The following is an 18,293-nucleotide window of genomic DNA, read 5'->3' as shown; positions in this document are numbered from 1 at the left end:
GAAATCTAGTTCAAGTAACATAACAGCGAGGCTCCGACGAGAATCGAACTCATGATCTCCTGTTTACAAGACAGGCGCTTTAACCACTAAGCCACGGAGCCCTTGCTTTGAAGCGACATGAATGCTGAATATTTCAGTAAATTAACTAAATTATCTCATGAGAACTTTAACACTATTATTTGCATATATGCATATCTAAATCAACTATTAGTTTTAATTTTTCAAAATTTAATAGCTTCGAAATCTAGTTCAATCAACATAACAGCGGGGCTCCGACGAGAATCGAACTCATGATCTCCTGTTTACTAGACAGGCGCTTTAACCACTAAGCCACGGAGCCCTTGCTTTGAAGCGACATGAATGCTGAATATTCCAGTAATTTAACTAAATTAACTCGTCGGAATTTTTACCCTATTGTTTTAATTTTTCAAAATTTAATAGCTACGAAATCTAGGTCAAGTAACATAACAGCAAGGCTCCGACGAGATTCGAACTCATGATCTCCTGTTTACTAGACAGGCGCTTTAACCACTAAGCCACGGAGCCCTTGCTTTGAAGCGATATGAATGCTGAATATTTCAGTAAATTAACAAAATTATCTCATGGGAACTTTTTCACTATTGTTTGCATATATGCATATCTAAATCAACTATTATTTTTAATTTTTCAAAATTTAATAGCTTCGAAATCTAGTTCAAGTAATATAACAGCAAGGCTCCGACGAGAATCGAACACATGATCTCCTGTTTACAAGACTGGCGCTTTAACCACTAAGCCACGGAGCCCTTGCTTTGAAGCGATATGAATGCAGAATATTTCAGTACATTAACAACATTATCTCATGGGAACTTTTGCCCTATTATTTTAATTTTTCAAAATTATATAGCTACGAAATCTAGTTCAAGTAACATAACAGCGAGGTTCCGACGAGAATCGAACTCATGATCTCCTGTTTACTAGACAGGCGCTTTAACCACTAAGCCACGGAGCCCTTGCTTTGAAGCGATATGAATGCAGAATATTTCAGTAAATTAACTAAATTATCTCATGGGAACTTTTGCCCTATTATTTTTAATTTTTCAAAATTTAATAGCTTCGAAATCTAGTTCAAGTAATATAACAGCAAGGCTCCGACGAGAATCGAACACATGATCTCCTGTTTACAAGACTGGCGCTTTAACCACTAAGCCACGGAGCCCTTGCTTTGAAGCGATATGAGTGCAGAATATTTCAGTAAATTAACTAAATTTTCTCATGGGAACTTTTGCCCTATTATTTTAATTTTTCAAAATTATATAGCTACGAAATCTAGTTCAAGAAACATAACAGCGAGGCTTCGACGAGAATCGAACTCATGATCTCCTGTTTACTAGACAGGCGCTTTAATCACTAAGCCACGGAGCCCTCGCTTTGAAGCGACATGAATGCTGAATATTCCAGTAATTTAACTAAATTAACTCATCGGAAATTTTACCCTATTGTTTTAATTTTTCAAAATTTAATAGCTACGAAATCTAGTTCAAGTAACATAACAGCGAGGCTCCGACGAGAATCGAACTCATGATCTCCTGTTTACTAGACAGGCGCTTTAACCACTAAGCCACGGAGCCCTTGCTTTGAAGCGATATGAATGCAGAATATTTCAGTAAATTAACTAAATTTTCTCATGGGAACTTTTGCCCTATTATTTTAATTTTTCAAAATTATATAGCTACGAAATCTAGTTCAAGAAACATAACAGCGAGGCTTCGACGAGAATCGAACTCATGATCTCCTGTTTACTAGACAGGCGCTTTAATCACTAAGCCACGGAGCCCTCGCTTTGAAGCGACATGAATGCTGAATATTCCAGTAATTTAACTAAATTAACTCATCGGAATTTTTACCCTATTGTTTTAATTTTTCAAAATTTAATAGCTACGAAATCTAGTTCAAGTAACATAACAGCGAGGCTCCGACGAGAATCGAACTCATGATCTCCTGTTTACAAGACAGGCGCTTTAACCACTAAGCCACGGAGCCCTTGCTTTGAAGCGACATGAATGCTGAATATTTCAGTAAATTAACTAAATTATCTCATGAGAACTTTAACACTATTGTTTGCATATATGCATATCTAAATCAACTATTAGTTTTAATTTTTCAAAATTTAATAGCTTCGAAATCTAGTTCAATCAACATAACAGAGGGGCTCCGACGAGAATCGAACTCATGATCTCCTGTTTACAAGACAGGCGCTTTAACCACTAAGCCACGGAGCCCTTGCTTTGAAGCGACATGAATGCTGAATATTTCAGTAAATTAACTAAATTATCTCATGAGAACTTTAACACTATTGTTTGCATATATGCATATCTAAATCAACTATTAGTTTTAATTTTTCAAAATTTAATAGCTACGAAATCTAGGTCAAGTAACATAACAGCAAGGCTCCGACGAGATTCGAACTCATGATCTCCTGTTTACTAGACAGGCGCTTTAACCACTAAGCCACGGAGCCCTTGCTTTGAAGCGATATGAATGCTGAATATTTCAGTAAATTAACAAAATTATCTCATGGGAACTTTTTCACTATTGTTTGCATATATGCATATCTAAATCAACTATTATTTTTAATTTTTCAAAATTTAATAGCTTCGAAATCTAGTTCAAGTTGTATAACAGCAAGGCTCCGACGAGAATCGAACACATGATCTCCTGTTTACAAGACTGGCGCTTTAACCACTAAGCCACGGAGCCCTTGCTTTGAAGCGATATGAATGCAGAATATTTCAGTACATTAACTATATTATCTCATGGGAACTTTTGCCCTATTATTTTAATTTTTCAAAATTATATAGCTACGAAATCTAGTTCAAGTAACATAACAGCGAGGCTCCGACGAGAATCGAACTCATGATCTCCTGTTTACTAGACAGGCGCTTTAACCACTAAGCCACGGAGCCCTTGCTTTGAAGCGATATGAATGCAGAATATTTCAGTAAATTAACTAAATTATCTCATGGGAACGTTTGCCCTATTATTTTTAATTTTTCAAAATTTAATAGCTTCGAAATCTAGTTCAAGTAATATAACAGCAAGGCTCCGACGAGAATCGAACACATGATCTCCTGTTTACAAGACTGGCGCTTTAACCACTAATCCACGGAGCCCTTGCTTTGAAGCGATATGAATGCAGAATATTTCAGTAAATTAACTAAATTATCTCATGGGAACTTTTGCCCTATTATTTTAATTTTTCAAAATTATATAGCTACGAAATCTAGTTCAAGTAACATAACAGCGAGGCTCCGACGAGAATCGAACTCATGATCTCCTGTTTACAAGACAGGCGCTTTAACCACTAAGCCACGGAGCCCTTGCTTTGAAGCGATATGAATGCTGAATATTTCAGTAAATTAACTAAATTATCACATCGGAACTTTTACACTATTGTTTGCTTATATGCATATCCAAATCAACTATTATTTTTTAATTTTTCAAAATTTAATAGCTTCGAAATCTAGTTCAAGTAACATAACAGCGGGGCTCCGACGAGAATCGAACTCATGATCTCCTGTTTACTAGACAGGCGCTTTAACCACTAAGCCACGGCGCCCTTGCTTTGAAGCGACATGAATGCAGAATATTCCAGTAATTTATCTAAATTAACTCATCGGAATTTTTACCCTATTGTTTTAATTTTTCAAAATTTAATAGCTACGAAATCTAGGTCAAGTAACATAACAGCAAGGCTCCGACGAGAATCGAACTCATGATCTCCTGTTTACTAGACAGGCGCTTTAACCACTAAGCCACGGAGCCCTTGCTTTGAAGCGATATGAATGCTGAATATTTCTGTAAATTAACTAAATTATCTCATGGGAACTTTTGCCCTATTATTTTTAATTTTTCAAAATTTAATAGCTTCGAAATCTAGTTCAAGTAATATAACAGCAAGGCTCCGACGAGAATCGAACACATGATCTCCTGTTTACAAGACTGGCGCTTTAACCACTAATCCACGGAGCCCTTGCTTTGAAGCGATATGAATGCTGAATATTTCAGTAAATTAACTAAATTATCACATCGGAACTTTTACACTATTGTTTGCTTATATGCATATCCAAATCAACTATTATTTTTTAATTTTTCAAAATTTAATAGCTTCGAAATCTAGTTCAATCAACATAACAGCGGGGCTCCGACGAGAATCGAACTCATGATCTCCTGTTTACTAGACAGGCGCTTTAACCACTAAGCCACGGCGCCCTTGCTTTGAAGCGACATGAATGCAGAATATTCCAGTAATTTATCTAAATTAACTCATCGGAATTTTTACCCTATTGTTTTAATTTTTCAAAATTTAATAGCTACGAAATCTAGGTCAAGTAACATAACAGCAAGGCTCCGACGAGAATCGAACTCATGATCTCCTGTTTACTAGACAGGCGCTTTAACCACTAAGCCACGGAGCCCTTGCTTTGAAGCGATATGAATGCTGAATATTTCTGTAAATTAACTAAATTATCTCATGGGAACTTTTGCCCTATTATTTTTAATTTTTCAAAATTTAATAGCTTCGAAATCTAGTTCAAGTAATATAACAGCAAGGCTCCGACGAGAATCGAACACATGATCTCCTGTTTACAAGACTGGCGCTTTAACCACTAATCCACGGAGCCCTTGCTTTGAAGCGATATGAATGCAGAATATTTCAGTAAATTAACTAAATTATCTCATGGGAACTTTTGCCCTATTATTTTAATTTTTCAAAATTATATAGCTACGAAATCTAGTTCAAGTAACATAACAGCGAGGCTCCGACGAGAATCGAACTCATGATCTCCTGTTTACAAGACAGGCGCTTTAACCACTAAGCCACGGAGCCCTTGCTTTGAAGCGATATGAATGCTGAATATTTCAGTAAATTAACTAAATTATCACATCGGAACTTTTACACTATTGTTTGCTTATATGCATATCCAAATCAACTATTATTTTTTAATTTTTCCAAATTTAATAGCTTCGAAATCTAGTTCAATCAACATAACAGCGGGGCTCCGACGAGAATCGAACTCATGATCTCCTGTTTACTAGACAGGCGCTTTAACCACTAAGCCACGGCGCCCTTGCTTTGAAGCGACATGAATGCAGAATATTCCAGTAATTTATCTAAATTAACTCATCGGAATTTTTACCCTATTGTTTTAATTTTTCAAAATTTAATAGCTACGAAATCTAGGTCAAGTAACATAACAGCAAGGCTCCGACGAGAATCGAACTCATGATCTCCTGTTTACTAGACAGGCGCTTTAACCACTAAGCCACGGAGCCCTTGCTTTGAAGCGATATGAATGCTGAATATTTCTGTAAATTAACTAAATTATCTCATGGGAACTTTTTCACTATTGTTTGCATATATGCATATCTAAATCAACTATTATTTTTAATTTTTCAAAATTTAATAGCTTCGAAATCTAGTTCAAGTAATATAACAGCAAGGCTCCGACGAGAATCGAACACACGATCTCCTGTTTACAAGACTGGCGCTTTAACCACTAAGCCACGGAGCCCTTGCTTTGCAGCGATATGAATGGAGAATATTTCAGTAAATTAACTAAATTATCTCATGGGAACTTTTGCCCTATTATTTTAATTTTTCAAAATTATATAGCTACGAAATCTAGTTCAAGTAACATAACAGCGAGGCTCCGACGAGAATCGAACTCATGATCTCCTGTTTACTAGACAGGCGCTTTAACCACTAAGCCACGGAGCCCTTGCTTTGAAGCGATATGAATGCAGAATATTTCAGTAAATTAACTAAATTATCTCATGGAAACTTTTGCCCTATTATTTTAATTTTTCAAAATTATATAGCTACGAAATCTAGTTCAAGTAATATAACAGCAAGGCTCCGACGAGAATCGAACACATTATCTCCTGTTTACAAGACTGGCGCTTTAACCACTAATCCACGGAGCCCTTGCTTTGAAGCGATATGAATGCTGAATATTTCAGTAAATTAACTAAATTATCACATCGGAACTTTTACACTATTGTTTGCTTATATGCATATCCAAATCAACTATTATTTTTTAATTTTTCAAAATTTAATAGCTTCGAAATCTAGTTCAATCAACATAACAGCGGGGCTCCGACGAGAATCGAACTCATGATCTCCTGTTTACTAGACAGGCGCTTTAACCACTAAGCCACGGCGCCCTTGCTTTGAAGCGACATGAATGCAGAATATTCCAGTAATTTATCTAAATTAACTCATCGGAATTTTTACCCTATTGTTTTAATTTTTCAAAATTTAATAGCTACGAAATCTAGGTCAAGTAACATAACTGCAAGGCTCCGACGAGAATCGAACTCATGATCTCCTGTTTACTAGACAGGCGCTTTAACCACTAAGCCACGGAGCCCTTGCTTTGAAGCGATATGAATGCTGAATATTTCTGTAAATTAACTAAATTATCTCATGGGAACTTTTGCCCTATTATTTTTAATTTTTCAAAATTTAATAGCTTCGAAATCTAGTTCAAGTAATATAACAGCAAGGCTCCGACGAGAATCGAACACATGATCTCCTGTTTACAAGACTGGCGCTTTAACCACTAATCCACGGAGCCCTTGCTTTGAAGCGATATGAATGCAGAATATTTCAGTAAATTAACTAAATTATCTCATGGGAACTTCTGCCCTATTATTTTAATTTTTCAAAATTATATAGCTACGAAATCTAGTTCAAGTAACATAACAGCGAGGCTCCGACGAGAATCGAACTCATGATCTCCTGTTTACAAGACAGGCGCTTTAACCACTAAGCCACGGAGCCCTTGCTTTGAAGCGATATGAATGCTGAATATTTCAGTAAATTAACTAAATTATCACATCGGAACTTTTACACTATTGTTTGCTTATATGCATATCCAAATCAACTATTATTTTTTAATTTTTCCAAATTTAATAGCTTCGAAATCTAGTTCAATCAACATAACAGCGGGGCTCCGACGAGAATCGAACTCATGATCTCCTGTTTACTAGACAGGCGCTTTAACCACTAAGCCACGGCGCCCTTGCTTTGAAGCGACATGAATGCAGAATATTCCAGTAATTTATCTAAATTAACTCATCGGAATTTTTACCCTATTGTTTTAATTTTTCAAAATTTAATAGCTACGAAATCTAGGTCAAGTAACATAACAGCAAGGCTCCGACGAGAATCGAACTCATGATCTCCTGTTTACTAGACAGGCGCTTTAACCACTAAGCCACGGAGCCCTTGCTTTGAAGCGATATGAATGCTGAATATTTCTGTAAATTAACTAAATTATCTCATGGGAACTTTTTCACTATTGTTTGCATATATGCATATCTAAATCAACTATTATTTTTAATTTTTCAAAATTTAATAGCTTCGAAATCTAGTTCAAGTAATATAACAGCAAGGCTCCGACGAGAATCGAACACACGATCTCCTGTTTACAAGACTGGCGCTTTAACCACTAAGCCACGGAGCCCTTGCTTTGCAGCGATATGAATGGAGAATATTTCAGTAAATTAACTAAATTATCTCATGGGAACTTTTGCCCTATTATTTTAATTTTTCAAAATTATATAGCTACGAAATCTAGTTCAAGTAACATAACAGCGAGGCTTCGACGAGAATCGAACTCATGATCTCCTGTTTACTAGACAGGCGCTTTAATCACTAAGCCACGGAGCCCTTGCTTTGAAGCGACATGAATGCTGAATATTCCAGTAATTTAACTAAATTAACTCATCGGAATTTTTACCCTATTGTTTTAATTTTTCAAAATTTAATAGCTACGAAATCTAGTTCAAGTAACATAACAGCGAGGCTCCGACGAGAATCGAACTCATGATCTCCTGTTTACAAGACAGGCGCTTTAACCACTAAGCCACGGAGCCCTTGCTTTGAAGCGACATGAATGCTGAATATTTCAGTAAATTAACTAAATTATCTCATGAGAACTTTAACACTATTGTTTGCATATATGCATATCTAAATCAACTATTATTTTTAATTTTTCAAAATTTAATAGCTTCGAAATCTAGTTCAATCAACATAACAGCGGGGCTCCGACGAGAATCGAACTCATGATCTTCTGTTTACTAGACAGGCGCTTTAACCACTAAGCCACGGAGCCCTTGCTTTGAAGCGACATGAATGCTGAATATTCCAGTAATTTAACTAAATTTACTCATCGGAATTTTTACCCTATTGTTTTAATTTTTCAAAATGTAATAGCTACGAAATCTAGGTCAAGTAACATAACAGCAAGGCTCCGACGAGAATCGAACTCATGATCTCCTGTTTACTAGACAGGCGCTTTAACCACTAAGCCACGGAGCCCTTGCTTTGAAGCGATATGAATGCTGAATATTTCATTAAATTAACTAAATTATCTCATGGGAACTTTTTCACTATTGTTTGCATATATGCATATCTAAATCAACTATTATTTTTAATTTTTCAAAATTTAATAGCTTCGAAATCTAGTTCAAGTAATATAACAGCAAGGCTACGACGAGAATCGAACACATGATCTCCTGTTTACAAGACTGGCGCTTTAACCACTAAGCCACGGAGCCCTTGCTTTGAAGCGATATGAATGCAGAATATTTCAGTAAATTAACTAAATTATCTCATGGGAACTTTTGCCCTATTATTTTAATTTTTCAAAATTATATAGCTACGAAATCTAGTTCAAGTAACATAACAGCGAGGCTCCGACGAGAATCAAACTCATGATCTCCTGTTTACTAGACAGGCGCTTTAACCACTAAGCCACGGAGCCCTTGGTTTGAAGCGATATGAATGCAGAATATTTCAGTAAATTAACTAAATTATCTCATGGGAACTCTTGCCCTATTATTTTTAATTTTTCAAAATTATATAGCTACGAAATCTAGTTCAAGTAACATAACAGCGAGGCTCCGACGAGAATCGAACTCATGATCTCCTGTTTACAAGACAGGCGCTTTAACCACTAAGCCACGGCGCCCTTGTTGTGAAGCGATATGAATGCTGAATATTTCAGTAAATTAACTAAATTATCACATCGGAACTTTTACACTATTGTTTGCTTATATGCATATCTAAATCAACTATTATTTTTTAATTTTTCAAAATTTAATAGCTTCAAAATCTAGTTCAATCAACATAACAGCGGGGCTCCGACGAGAATCGAACTCATGATCTCCTGTTTACTAGACAGGCGCTTTAACCACAAAGCCACGGCGCCCTTGCTTTGAAGCGACATGAATGCTGAATATTCCAGTAATTTAACTAAATTAACTCATCGGAATTTTTACCCTATTGTTTTAATTTTTCAAAATTTAATGGCTTCGATATCTAGTTCAAGTAATATAACAGCTAGGCTCCGACGAGAATCGAACACATGATCTCTTGTTTACAAGACAGGCGCTTTAACCACTAAGCCAAGGAGCCCATGGTTTGAAGCGATATGAATGCAGAATATTTCAGTAAATTAACTAAATTATCTCATGGGAACTTTTGCCCTATTATTTTAATTTTTCAAAATTATATAGCTACGAAATCTAGTTCAAGTAACATAACAGCGAGGCTCCGACGAGAATCGAACTCATGATCTCCTGTTCCTAGACAGGCGCTTTAACCACTAAGCCACGGAGCCCTTGCTATGAAGCGACATGAACACTGAATATTCCAGTAATTTAACTAAATTAACTCCTCGGAATTTTTACCCTATTGTTTTAATTTTTCAAAATTTAATAGCTACGAAATCTAGGTCAAGTAACATAACAGCAAGGCTCCGACGAGAATCGAACTCATGATCTCCTGTTTACTAGACAGGCGCTTTAACCACTAAGCCACGGAGCCCTTGCTTTGAAGCGATATGAATGCTGAATATTTCAGTAAATTAACTAAATTATCTCATGGGAACTTTTACACTATTGTTTGCATATATGCATATCTAAATCAACTATAATTTTTAATTTTTCAAAATTTAATAGCTACGAAATCTTGGTCAAGTAACATAACAGCAAGGCTCCGACGAGAATCGAACTCATGATCTCCTGTTTACTAGACAGACGCTTTAACCACTAAGCCACGGAGCCCATGTTTTGAAGCGATATGAATGCTGAATATTTCAGTAAATTAACTAAATTATCTCATGGGAACTTTTTCACTATTGTTTGCATATATGCATATCTAAATCAACTATTATTTTTAATTTTTCAAAATTTAATAGCTTCGAAATCTAGTTCAAGTAACATAACAGCGAGGCTCCGACGAGAATCGAACTCATGATCTCCTGTTTACTAGACAGGCGCTTTAACCACTAAGCCACGGCGCCCTTGCTTTGAAGCGACATGAATGCAGAATATTCCAGTAATTTATCTAAATTAACTCATCGGAATTTTTACCCTATTGTTTTAATTTTTCAAAATTTAATAGCTACGAAATCTAGGTCAAGTAACATAACAGCAAGGCTCCGACGAGAATCGAACTCATGATCTCCTGTTTACTAGACAGGCGCTTTAACCACTAAGCCACGGAGCCCTTGCTTTGAAGCGATATGAATGCTGAATATTTCTGTAAATTAACTAAATTATCTCATGGGAACTTTTTCACTATTGTTTGCATATATGCATATCTAAATCAACTATTATTTTTAATTTTTCAAAATTTAATAGCTTCGAAATCTAGTTCAAGTAATATAACAGCAAGGCTCCGACGAGAATCGAACACACGATCTCCTGTTTACAAGACTGGCGCTTTAACCACTAAGCCACGGAGCCCTTGCTTTGCAGCGATATGAATGGAGAATATTTCAGTAAATTAACTAAATTATCTCATGGGAACTTTTGCCCTATTATTTTAATTTTTCAAAATTATATAGCTACGAAATCTAGTTCAAGTAACATAACAGCGAGGCTCCGACGAGAATCGAACTCATGATCTCCTGTTTACTAGACAGGCGCTTTAACCACTAAGCCACGGAGCCCTTGCTTTGAAGCGATATGAATGCAGAATATTTCAGTAAATTAACTAAATTATCTCATGGAAACTTTTGCCCTATTATTTTAATTTTTCAAAATTATATAGCTACGAAATCTAGTTCAAGTAACATAACAGCGAGGCTTCGACGAGAATCGAACTCATGATCTCCTGTTTACTAGACAGGCGCTTTAATCACTAAGCCACGGAGCCCTTGCTTTGAAGCGACATGAATGCTGAATATTCCAGTAATTTAACTAAATTAACTCATCGGAATTTTTACCCTATTGTTTTAATTTTTCAAAATTTAATAGCTACGAAATCTAGTTCAAGTAACATAACAGCGAGGCTCCGACGAGAATCGAACTCATGATCTCCTGTTTACAAGACAGGCGCTTTAACCACTAAGCCACGGAGCCCTTGCTTTGAAGCGACATGAATGCTGAATATTTCAGTAAATTAACTAAATTATCTCATGAGAACTTTAACACTATTGTTTGCATATATGCATATCTAAATCAACTATTATTTTTAATTTTTCAAAATTTAATAGCTTCGAAATCTAGTTCAATCAACATAACAGCGGGGCTCCGACGAGAATCGAACTCATGATCTTCTGTTTACTAGACAGGCGCTTTAACCACTAAGCCACGGAGCCCTTGCTTTGAAGCGACATGAATGCTGAATATTCCAGTAATTTAACTAAATTTACTCATCGGAATTTTTACCCTATTGTTTTAATTTTTCAAAATGTAATAGCTACGAAATCTAGGTCAAGTAACATAACAGCAAGGCTCCGACGAGAATCGAACTCATGATCTCCTGTTTACTAGACAGGCGCTTTAACCACTAAGCCACGGAGCCCTTGCTTTGAAGCGATATGAATGCTGAATATTTCATTAAATTAACTAAATTATCTCATGGGAACTTTTTCACTATTGTTTGCATATATGCATATCTAAATCAACTATTATTTTTAATTTTTCAAAATTTAATAGCTTCGAAATCTAGTTCAAGTAATATAACAGCAAGGCTACGACGAGAATCGAACACATGATCTCCTGTTTACTAGACAGGCGCTTTAACCACTAAGCCACGGAGCCCTTGGTTTGAAGCGATATGAATGCAGAATATTTCAGTAAATTAACTAAATTATCTCATGGGAACTCTTGCCCTATTATTTTTAATTTTTCAAAATTATATAGCTACGAAATCTAGTTCAAGTAACATAACAGCGAGGCTCCGACGAGAATCGAACTCATGATCTCCTGTTTACAAGACAGGCGCTTTAACCACTAAGCCACGGCGCCCTTGTTGTGAAGCGATATGAATGCTGAATATTTCAGTAAATTAACTAAATTATCACATCGGAACTTTTACACTATTGTTTGCTTATATGCATATCTAAATCAACTATTATTTTTTAATTTTTCAAAATTTAATAGCTTCAAAATCTAGTTCAATCAACATAACAGCGGGGCTCCGACGAGAATCGAACTCATGATCTCCTGTTTACTAGACAGGCGCTTTAACCACAAAGCCACGGCGCCCTTGCTTTGAAGCGACATGAATGCTGAATATTCCAGTAATTTAACTAAATTAACTCATCGGAATTTTTACCCTATTGTTTTAATTTTTCAAAATTTAATGGCTTCGATATCTAGTTCAAGTAATATAACAGCTAGGCTCCGACGAGAATCGAACATATGATCTCTTGTTTACAAGACAGGCGCTTTAACCACTAAGCCAAGGAGCCCATGGTTTGAAGCGATATGAATGCAGAATATTTCAGTAAATTAACTAAATTATCTCATGGGAACTTTTGCCCTATTATTTTAATTTTTCAAAATTATATAGCTACGAAATCTAGTTCAAGTAACATAACAGCGAGGCTCCGACGAGAATCGAACTCATGATCTCCTGTTCCTAGACAGGCGCTTTAACCACTAAGCCACGGAGCCCTTGCTATGAAGCGACATGAACACTGAATATTCCAGTAATTTAACTAAATTAACTCCTCGGAATTTTTACCCTATTGTTTTAATTTTTCAAAATTTAATAGCTACGAAATCTAGGTCAAGTAACATAACAGCAAGGCTCCGACGAGAATCGAACTCATGATCTCCTGTTTACTAGACAGGCGCTTTAACCACTAAGCCACGGAGCCCTTGCTTTGAAGCGATATGAATGCTGAATATTTCAGTAAATTAACTAAATTTTCTCATGGGAACTTTTACACTATTGTTTGCATATATGCATATCTAAATCAACTATAATTTTTAATTTTTCAAAATTTAATAGCTACGAAATCTTGGTCAAGTAACATAACAGCAAGGCTCCGACGAGAATCGAACTCATGATCTCCTGTTTACTAGACAGACGCTTTAACCACTAAGCCACGGAGCCCTTGTTTTGAAGCGATATGAATGCTGAATATTTCAGTAAATTAACTAAATTATCTCATGGGAACTTTTTCACTATTGTTTGCATATATGCATATCTAAATCAACTATTATTTTTAATTTTTCAAAATTTAATAGCTTCGAAATCTAGTTCAAGTAACATAACAGCGAGGCTCCGACGAGAATCGAACTCATGATCTCCTGTTTACAAGACAGGCGCTTTAACCACTAAGCCACGGAGCCCTTGCTTTGAAGCGATATGAATGCTGAATATTTCAGTAAATTAACTAAATTATCTCATGAGAACTTTAACACTATTGTTTGCATATATGCATATCTAAATCAACTATTATTTTTAATTTTTCAAAATTTAATAGCTTCGAAATCTAGTTCAATCAACATAACAGCGGGGCTCCGACGAGAATCGAACTCATGATCTCCTGTTTACTAGACAGGCGCTTTAACCACTAAGCCACGGAGCCCTTGCTTTGAAGCGACATGAATGCTGAATATTCCAGTAATTTAACTAAATTAACTCATCGGAATTTTTACCCTATTGTTTTAATTTTTCAAAATTTAATAGCTTCGATATCTAGTTCAAGTAATATAACAGCTAGGCTCCGACGAGAATCGAACACATGATCTCTTGTTTACAAGACAGGCGCTTTAACCACTAAGCCAAGGAGCCCATGGTTTGAAGCGATATGAATGCAGAATATTTCAGTAAATTAACTAAATTATCTCATGGGAACTTTTGCCCTATTATTTTAATTTTTCAAAATTATATAGCTACGAAATCTAGTTCAAGTAACATAACAGCGAGGCTCCGACGAGAATCGAACTCATGATCTCCTGTTCCTAGACAGGCGCTTTAACCACTAAGCCACGGAGCCCTTGCTATGAAGCGACATGAACACTGAATATTCCAGTAATTTAACTAAATTAACTCCTCGGAATTTTTACCCTATTGTTTTAATTTTTCAAAATTTAATAGCTACGAAATCTAGGTCAAGTAACATAACAGCAAGGCTCCGACGAGAATCGAACTCATGATCTCCTGTTTACTAGACAGGCGCTTTAACCACTAAGCCACGGAGCCCTTGCTTTGAAGCGATATGAATGCTGAATATTTCAGTAAATTAACTAAATTATCTCATGGGAACTTTTTCACTATTGTTTGCATATATGCATATCTAAATCAACTATTATTTTTAATTTTTCAAAATTTAATAGCTTCGAAATCTAGTTCAAGTAACATAACAGCGAGGCTCCGACGAGAATCGAACTCATGATCTCCTGTTTACAAGACAGGCGCTTTAACCACTAAGCCACGGAGCCCTTGCTTTGAAGCGATATGAATGCTGAATATTTCAGTAAATTAACTAAATTATCTCATGAGAACTTTAACACTATTGTTTGCATATATGCATATCTAAATCAACTATTATTTTTAATTTTTCAAAATTTAATAGCTTCGAAATCTAGTTCAATCAACATAACAGCGGGGCTCCGACGAGAATCGAACTCATGATCTCCTGTTTACTAGACAGGCGCTTTAACCACTAAGCCATGGAGCCCTTGCTTTGAAGCGACATGAATGCTGAATATTCCAGTAATTTAACTAAATTAACTCATCGGAATTTTTACCCTATTGTTTTAATTTTTCAAAATTTAATAGCTTCGATATCTAGTTCAAGTAATATAACAGCTAGGCTCCGACGAGAATCGAACACATGATCTCTTGTTTACAAGACAGGCGCTTTAACCACTAAGCCAAGGAGCCCATGGTTTGAAGCGATATGAATGCAGAATATTTCAGTAAATTAACTAAATTATCTCATGGGAACTTTTGCCCTATTATTTTAATTTTTCAAAATTATATAGCTACGAAATCTAGTTCAAGTAACATAACAGCGAGGCTCCGACGAGAATCGAACTCATGATCTCCTGTTCCTAGACAGGCGCTTTAACCACTAAGCCACGGAGCCCTTGCTATGAAGCGACATGAACACTGAATATTCCAGTAATTTAACTAAATTAACTCCTCGGAATTTTTACCCTATTGTTTTAATTTTTCAAAATTTAATAGCTACGAAATCTAGGTCAAGTAACATAACAGCAAGGCTCCGACGAGAATCGAACTCATGATCTCCTGTTTACTAGACAGGCGCTTTAACCACTAAGCCACGGAGCCCTTGCTTTGAAGCGATATGAATGCTGAATATTTCAGTAAATTAACTAAATTATCTCATGGGAACTTTTACACTATTGTTTGCATATATGCATATCTAAATCAACTATAATTTTTAATTTTTCAAAATTTAATAGCTACGAAATCTTGGTCAAGTAACATAACAGCAAGGCTCCGACGAGAATCGAACTCATGATCTCCTGTTTACTAGACAGACGCTTTAACCACTAAGCCACGGAGCCCTTGTTTTGAAGCGATATGAATGCTGAATATTTCAGTAAATTAACTAAATTATCTCATGGGAACTTTTTCACTATTGTTTGCATATATGCATATCTAAATCAACTATTATTTTTAATTTTTCAAAATTTAATAGCTTCGAAATCTAGTTCAAGTAACATAACAGCGAGGCTCCGACGAGAATCGAACTCATGATCTCCTGTTTACAAGACAGGCGCTTTAACCACTAAGCCACGGAGCCCTTGCTTTGAAGCGATATGAATGCTGAATATTTCAGTAAATTAACTAAATTATCTCATGAGAACTTTAACACTATTGTTTGCATATATGCATATCTAAATCAACTATTATTTTTAATTTTTCAAAATTTAATAGCTTCGAAATCTAGTTCAATCAACATAACAGCGGGGCTCCGACGAGAATCGAACTCATGATCTCCTGTTTACTAGACAGGCGCTTTAACCACTAAGCCACGGAGCCCTTGCTTTGAAGCGACATGAATGCTGAATATTCCAGTAATTTAACTAAATTAACTCATCGGAATTTTTACCCTATTGTTTTAATTTTTCAAAATGTAATAGCTACGAAATCTAGGTCAAGTAACATAACAGCAAGGCTCCGACGAGAATCGAACTCATGATCTCCTGTTTACTAGACAGGCGCTTTAACCACTAAGCCACGGAGCCCTTGCTTTGAAGCGATATGAATGCTGAATATTTCATTAAATTAACTAAATTATCTCATGGGAACTTTTTCACTATTGTTTGCATATATGCTTATCTAAATCAACTATTATTTTTAATTTTTCAAAATTTAATAGCTTCGAAATCTAGTTCAAGTAATATAACAGCAAGGCTACGACGAGAATCGAACACATGATCTCCTGTTTACAAGACTGGCGCTTTAACCACTAAGCCACGGAGCCCTTGCTTTGAAGCGATATGAATGCAGAATATTTCAGTAAATTAACTAAATTATCTCATGGGAACTTTTGCCCTATTATTTTAATTTTTCAAAATTATATAGCTACGAAATCTAGTTCAAGTAACATAACAGCGAGGCTCCGACGAGAATCAAACTCATGATCTCCTGTTTACTAGACAGGCGCTTTAACCACTAAGCCACGGAGCCCTTGGTTTGAAGCGATATGAATGCAGAATATTTCAGTAAATTAACTAAATTATCTCATGGGAACTCTTGCCCTATTATTTTTAATTTTTCAAAATTATATAGCTACGAAATCTAGTTCAAGTAACATAACAGCGAGGCTCCGACGAGAATCGAACTCATGATCTCCTGTTTACAAGACAGGCGCTTTAACCACTAAGCCACGGCGCCCTTGCTGTGAAGCGATATGAATGCTGAATATTTCAGTAAATTAACTAAATTATCACATCGGAACTTTTACACTATTGTTTGCTTATATGCATATCTAAATCAACTATTATTTTTTAATTTTTCAAAATTTAATAGCTTCAAAATCTAGTTCAATCAACATAACAGCGGGGCTCCGACGAGAATCGAACTCATGATCTCCTGTTTACTAGACAGGCGCTTTAACCACTAAGCCACGGCGCCCTTGCTTTGAAGCGACATGAATGCTGAATATTCCAGTAATTTAACTAAATTAACTCATCGGAATTTTTACCCTATTGTTTTAATTTTTCAAAATTTAATAGCTTCGATATCTAGTTCAAGTAATATAACAGCTAGGCTCCGACGAGAATCGAACACATGATCTCTTGTTTACAAGACAGGCGCTTTAACCACTAAGCCAAGGAGCCCATGGTTTGAAGCGATATGAATGCAGAATATTTCAGTAAATTAACTAAATTATCTCATGGGAACTTTTGCCCTATTATTTTAATTTTTCAAAATTATATAGCTACGAAATCTAGTTCAAGTAACATAACAGCGAGGCTCCGACGAGAATCGAACTCATGATCTCCTGTTCCTAGACAGGCGCTTTAACCACTAAGCCACGGAGCCCTTGCTATGAAGCGACATGAACACTGAATATTCCAGTAAGTTAACTAAATTAACTCCTCGGAATTTTTACCCTATTGTTTTAATTTTTCAAAATTTAATAGCTACGAAATCTAGGTCAAGTAACATAACAGCAAGGCTCCGACGAGAATCGAACTCATGATCTCCTGTTTACTAGACAGGCGCTTTAACCACTAAGCCACGGAGCCCTTGCTTTGAAGCGATATGAATGCTGAATATTTCAGTAAATTAACTAAATTATCTCATGGGAACTTTTACACTATTGTTTGCATATATGCATATCTAAATCAACTATAATTTTTAATTTTTCAAAATTTAATAGCTACGAAATCTTGGTCAAGTAACATAACAGCAAGGCTCCGACGAGAATCGAACTCATGATCTCCTGTTTACTAGACAGACGCTTTAACCACTAAGCCACGGAGCCCTTGTTTTGAAGCGATATGAATGCTGA

General features: G+C 35.9%; 48 non-coding genes across 48 annotated transcripts; all 48 read right to left on the bottom strand.

The window, feature by feature from the left end:
- Positions 1–28: 28 nt before the first annotated feature.
- On the bottom strand, positions 29–101 carry TRNAT-UGU (transfer RNA threonine (anticodon UGU)). Its single transcript has one exon. It is a non-coding gene; the product is annotated as a tRNA-Thr (tRNA).
- A 166-nt stretch (positions 102–267) lies between these two features.
- TRNAT-AGU (transfer RNA threonine (anticodon AGU)) lies at positions 268–340 on the bottom strand. Its single transcript has one exon. It is a non-coding gene; the product is annotated as a tRNA-Thr (tRNA).
- Positions 341–473: 133 nt separating this feature from the next.
- Positions 474–546, bottom strand: TRNAT-AGU (transfer RNA threonine (anticodon AGU)). Its single transcript has one exon. It is a non-coding gene; the product is annotated as a tRNA-Thr (tRNA).
- A 372-nt stretch (positions 547–918) lies between these two features.
- Positions 919–991, bottom strand: TRNAT-AGU (transfer RNA threonine (anticodon AGU)). Its single transcript has one exon. It is a non-coding gene; the product is annotated as a tRNA-Thr (tRNA).
- Positions 992–1,537: 546 nt separating this feature from the next.
- On the bottom strand, positions 1,538–1,610 carry TRNAT-AGU (transfer RNA threonine (anticodon AGU)). The gene has a single exon. It is a non-coding gene; the product is annotated as a tRNA-Thr (tRNA).
- Positions 1,611–1,949: 339 nt separating this feature from the next.
- TRNAT-UGU (transfer RNA threonine (anticodon UGU)) lies at positions 1,950–2,022 on the bottom strand. Its single transcript has one exon. It is a non-coding gene; the product is annotated as a tRNA-Thr (tRNA).
- A 166-nt stretch (positions 2,023–2,188) lies between these two features.
- Positions 2,189–2,261, bottom strand: TRNAT-UGU (transfer RNA threonine (anticodon UGU)). The gene has a single exon. It is a non-coding gene; the product is annotated as a tRNA-Thr (tRNA).
- A 166-nt stretch (positions 2,262–2,427) lies between these two features.
- On the bottom strand, positions 2,428–2,500 carry TRNAT-AGU (transfer RNA threonine (anticodon AGU)). The gene has a single exon. It is a non-coding gene; the product is annotated as a tRNA-Thr (tRNA).
- Positions 2,501–2,872: 372 nt separating this feature from the next.
- TRNAT-AGU (transfer RNA threonine (anticodon AGU)) lies at positions 2,873–2,945 on the bottom strand. Its single transcript has one exon. It is a non-coding gene; the product is annotated as a tRNA-Thr (tRNA).
- Positions 2,946–3,285: 340 nt separating this feature from the next.
- On the bottom strand, positions 3,286–3,358 carry TRNAT-UGU (transfer RNA threonine (anticodon UGU)). Its single transcript has one exon. It is a non-coding gene; the product is annotated as a tRNA-Thr (tRNA).
- Positions 3,359–3,731: 373 nt separating this feature from the next.
- TRNAT-AGU (transfer RNA threonine (anticodon AGU)) lies at positions 3,732–3,804 on the bottom strand. Its single transcript has one exon. It is a non-coding gene; the product is annotated as a tRNA-Thr (tRNA).
- A 580-nt stretch (positions 3,805–4,384) lies between these two features.
- On the bottom strand, positions 4,385–4,457 carry TRNAT-AGU (transfer RNA threonine (anticodon AGU)). Its single transcript has one exon. It is a non-coding gene; the product is annotated as a tRNA-Thr (tRNA).
- A 340-nt stretch (positions 4,458–4,797) lies between these two features.
- On the bottom strand, positions 4,798–4,870 carry TRNAT-UGU (transfer RNA threonine (anticodon UGU)). Its single transcript has one exon. It is a non-coding gene; the product is annotated as a tRNA-Thr (tRNA).
- Positions 4,871–5,243: 373 nt separating this feature from the next.
- TRNAT-AGU (transfer RNA threonine (anticodon AGU)) lies at positions 5,244–5,316 on the bottom strand. Its single transcript has one exon. It is a non-coding gene; the product is annotated as a tRNA-Thr (tRNA).
- Positions 5,317–5,688: 372 nt separating this feature from the next.
- Positions 5,689–5,761, bottom strand: TRNAT-AGU (transfer RNA threonine (anticodon AGU)). The gene has a single exon. It is a non-coding gene; the product is annotated as a tRNA-Thr (tRNA).
- A 579-nt stretch (positions 5,762–6,340) lies between these two features.
- Positions 6,341–6,413, bottom strand: TRNAT-AGU (transfer RNA threonine (anticodon AGU)). Its single transcript has one exon. It is a non-coding gene; the product is annotated as a tRNA-Thr (tRNA).
- A 340-nt stretch (positions 6,414–6,753) lies between these two features.
- On the bottom strand, positions 6,754–6,826 carry TRNAT-UGU (transfer RNA threonine (anticodon UGU)). Its single transcript has one exon. It is a non-coding gene; the product is annotated as a tRNA-Thr (tRNA).
- Positions 6,827–7,199: 373 nt separating this feature from the next.
- Positions 7,200–7,272, bottom strand: TRNAT-AGU (transfer RNA threonine (anticodon AGU)). Its single transcript has one exon. It is a non-coding gene; the product is annotated as a tRNA-Thr (tRNA).
- Positions 7,273–7,850: 578 nt separating this feature from the next.
- On the bottom strand, positions 7,851–7,923 carry TRNAT-UGU (transfer RNA threonine (anticodon UGU)). The gene has a single exon. It is a non-coding gene; the product is annotated as a tRNA-Thr (tRNA).
- Positions 7,924–8,089: 166 nt separating this feature from the next.
- On the bottom strand, positions 8,090–8,162 carry TRNAT-AGU (transfer RNA threonine (anticodon AGU)). The gene has a single exon. It is a non-coding gene; the product is annotated as a tRNA-Thr (tRNA).
- Positions 8,163–8,295: 133 nt separating this feature from the next.
- TRNAT-AGU (transfer RNA threonine (anticodon AGU)) lies at positions 8,296–8,368 on the bottom strand. The gene has a single exon. It is a non-coding gene; the product is annotated as a tRNA-Thr (tRNA).
- Positions 8,369–8,740: 372 nt separating this feature from the next.
- TRNAT-AGU (transfer RNA threonine (anticodon AGU)) lies at positions 8,741–8,813 on the bottom strand. Its single transcript has one exon. It is a non-coding gene; the product is annotated as a tRNA-Thr (tRNA).
- A 134-nt stretch (positions 8,814–8,947) lies between these two features.
- On the bottom strand, positions 8,948–9,020 carry TRNAT-UGU (transfer RNA threonine (anticodon UGU)). The gene has a single exon. It is a non-coding gene; the product is annotated as a tRNA-Thr (tRNA).
- A 784-nt stretch (positions 9,021–9,804) lies between these two features.
- Positions 9,805–9,877, bottom strand: TRNAT-AGU (transfer RNA threonine (anticodon AGU)). Its single transcript has one exon. It is a non-coding gene; the product is annotated as a tRNA-Thr (tRNA).
- A 166-nt stretch (positions 9,878–10,043) lies between these two features.
- TRNAT-AGU (transfer RNA threonine (anticodon AGU)) lies at positions 10,044–10,116 on the bottom strand. The gene has a single exon. It is a non-coding gene; the product is annotated as a tRNA-Thr (tRNA).
- A 166-nt stretch (positions 10,117–10,282) lies between these two features.
- Positions 10,283–10,355, bottom strand: TRNAT-AGU (transfer RNA threonine (anticodon AGU)). Its single transcript has one exon. It is a non-coding gene; the product is annotated as a tRNA-Thr (tRNA).
- A 133-nt stretch (positions 10,356–10,488) lies between these two features.
- Positions 10,489–10,561, bottom strand: TRNAT-AGU (transfer RNA threonine (anticodon AGU)). Its single transcript has one exon. It is a non-coding gene; the product is annotated as a tRNA-Thr (tRNA).
- Positions 10,562–10,933: 372 nt separating this feature from the next.
- TRNAT-AGU (transfer RNA threonine (anticodon AGU)) lies at positions 10,934–11,006 on the bottom strand. The gene has a single exon. It is a non-coding gene; the product is annotated as a tRNA-Thr (tRNA).
- A 339-nt stretch (positions 11,007–11,345) lies between these two features.
- Positions 11,346–11,418, bottom strand: TRNAT-UGU (transfer RNA threonine (anticodon UGU)). Its single transcript has one exon. It is a non-coding gene; the product is annotated as a tRNA-Thr (tRNA).
- Positions 11,419–11,584: 166 nt separating this feature from the next.
- TRNAT-AGU (transfer RNA threonine (anticodon AGU)) lies at positions 11,585–11,657 on the bottom strand. Its single transcript has one exon. It is a non-coding gene; the product is annotated as a tRNA-Thr (tRNA).
- A 133-nt stretch (positions 11,658–11,790) lies between these two features.
- TRNAT-AGU (transfer RNA threonine (anticodon AGU)) lies at positions 11,791–11,863 on the bottom strand. The gene has a single exon. It is a non-coding gene; the product is annotated as a tRNA-Thr (tRNA).
- Positions 11,864–12,236: 373 nt separating this feature from the next.
- TRNAT-UGU (transfer RNA threonine (anticodon UGU)) lies at positions 12,237–12,309 on the bottom strand. The gene has a single exon. It is a non-coding gene; the product is annotated as a tRNA-Thr (tRNA).
- Positions 12,310–13,093: 784 nt separating this feature from the next.
- Positions 13,094–13,166, bottom strand: TRNAT-AGU (transfer RNA threonine (anticodon AGU)). The gene has a single exon. It is a non-coding gene; the product is annotated as a tRNA-Thr (tRNA).
- Positions 13,167–13,332: 166 nt separating this feature from the next.
- Positions 13,333–13,405, bottom strand: TRNAT-AGU (transfer RNA threonine (anticodon AGU)). Its single transcript has one exon. It is a non-coding gene; the product is annotated as a tRNA-Thr (tRNA).
- A 166-nt stretch (positions 13,406–13,571) lies between these two features.
- On the bottom strand, positions 13,572–13,644 carry TRNAT-UGU (transfer RNA threonine (anticodon UGU)). Its single transcript has one exon. It is a non-coding gene; the product is annotated as a tRNA-Thr (tRNA).
- A 166-nt stretch (positions 13,645–13,810) lies between these two features.
- Positions 13,811–13,883, bottom strand: TRNAT-AGU (transfer RNA threonine (anticodon AGU)). Its single transcript has one exon. It is a non-coding gene; the product is annotated as a tRNA-Thr (tRNA).
- A 544-nt stretch (positions 13,884–14,427) lies between these two features.
- Positions 14,428–14,500, bottom strand: TRNAT-AGU (transfer RNA threonine (anticodon AGU)). The gene has a single exon. It is a non-coding gene; the product is annotated as a tRNA-Thr (tRNA).
- A 166-nt stretch (positions 14,501–14,666) lies between these two features.
- On the bottom strand, positions 14,667–14,739 carry TRNAT-UGU (transfer RNA threonine (anticodon UGU)). The gene has a single exon. It is a non-coding gene; the product is annotated as a tRNA-Thr (tRNA).
- A 166-nt stretch (positions 14,740–14,905) lies between these two features.
- Positions 14,906–14,978, bottom strand: TRNAT-AGU (transfer RNA threonine (anticodon AGU)). Its single transcript has one exon. It is a non-coding gene; the product is annotated as a tRNA-Thr (tRNA).
- A 544-nt stretch (positions 14,979–15,522) lies between these two features.
- TRNAT-AGU (transfer RNA threonine (anticodon AGU)) lies at positions 15,523–15,595 on the bottom strand. The gene has a single exon. It is a non-coding gene; the product is annotated as a tRNA-Thr (tRNA).
- Positions 15,596–15,761: 166 nt separating this feature from the next.
- Positions 15,762–15,834, bottom strand: TRNAT-AGU (transfer RNA threonine (anticodon AGU)). The gene has a single exon. It is a non-coding gene; the product is annotated as a tRNA-Thr (tRNA).
- Positions 15,835–16,000: 166 nt separating this feature from the next.
- Positions 16,001–16,073, bottom strand: TRNAT-UGU (transfer RNA threonine (anticodon UGU)). Its single transcript has one exon. It is a non-coding gene; the product is annotated as a tRNA-Thr (tRNA).
- Positions 16,074–16,239: 166 nt separating this feature from the next.
- On the bottom strand, positions 16,240–16,312 carry TRNAT-AGU (transfer RNA threonine (anticodon AGU)). The gene has a single exon. It is a non-coding gene; the product is annotated as a tRNA-Thr (tRNA).
- A 133-nt stretch (positions 16,313–16,445) lies between these two features.
- On the bottom strand, positions 16,446–16,518 carry TRNAT-AGU (transfer RNA threonine (anticodon AGU)). Its single transcript has one exon. It is a non-coding gene; the product is annotated as a tRNA-Thr (tRNA).
- A 372-nt stretch (positions 16,519–16,890) lies between these two features.
- Positions 16,891–16,963, bottom strand: TRNAT-AGU (transfer RNA threonine (anticodon AGU)). The gene has a single exon. It is a non-coding gene; the product is annotated as a tRNA-Thr (tRNA).
- Positions 16,964–17,097: 134 nt separating this feature from the next.
- TRNAT-UGU (transfer RNA threonine (anticodon UGU)) lies at positions 17,098–17,170 on the bottom strand. The gene has a single exon. It is a non-coding gene; the product is annotated as a tRNA-Thr (tRNA).
- Positions 17,171–17,954: 784 nt separating this feature from the next.
- TRNAT-AGU (transfer RNA threonine (anticodon AGU)) lies at positions 17,955–18,027 on the bottom strand. The gene has a single exon. It is a non-coding gene; the product is annotated as a tRNA-Thr (tRNA).
- Positions 18,028–18,193: 166 nt separating this feature from the next.
- TRNAT-AGU (transfer RNA threonine (anticodon AGU)) lies at positions 18,194–18,266 on the bottom strand. Its single transcript has one exon. It is a non-coding gene; the product is annotated as a tRNA-Thr (tRNA).
- Between the last annotated feature and the right edge of the window lie 27 nt (positions 18,267–18,293).

This window comes from Phalangium opilio, unplaced genomic scaffold (assembly GCF_054372755.1).
Source record: "Phalangium opilio isolate 3A_F unplaced genomic scaffold, DU_Popi_V2 ptg000092l_1, whole genome shotgun sequence".
Taxonomy (NCBI): domain Eukaryota; kingdom Metazoa; phylum Arthropoda; class Arachnida; order Opiliones; family Phalangiidae; genus Phalangium; species Phalangium opilio.
The sequence above is the reverse complement of the archived record's forward strand: the minus strand, read 5'-3'. Positions and strand labels throughout refer to the sequence as shown.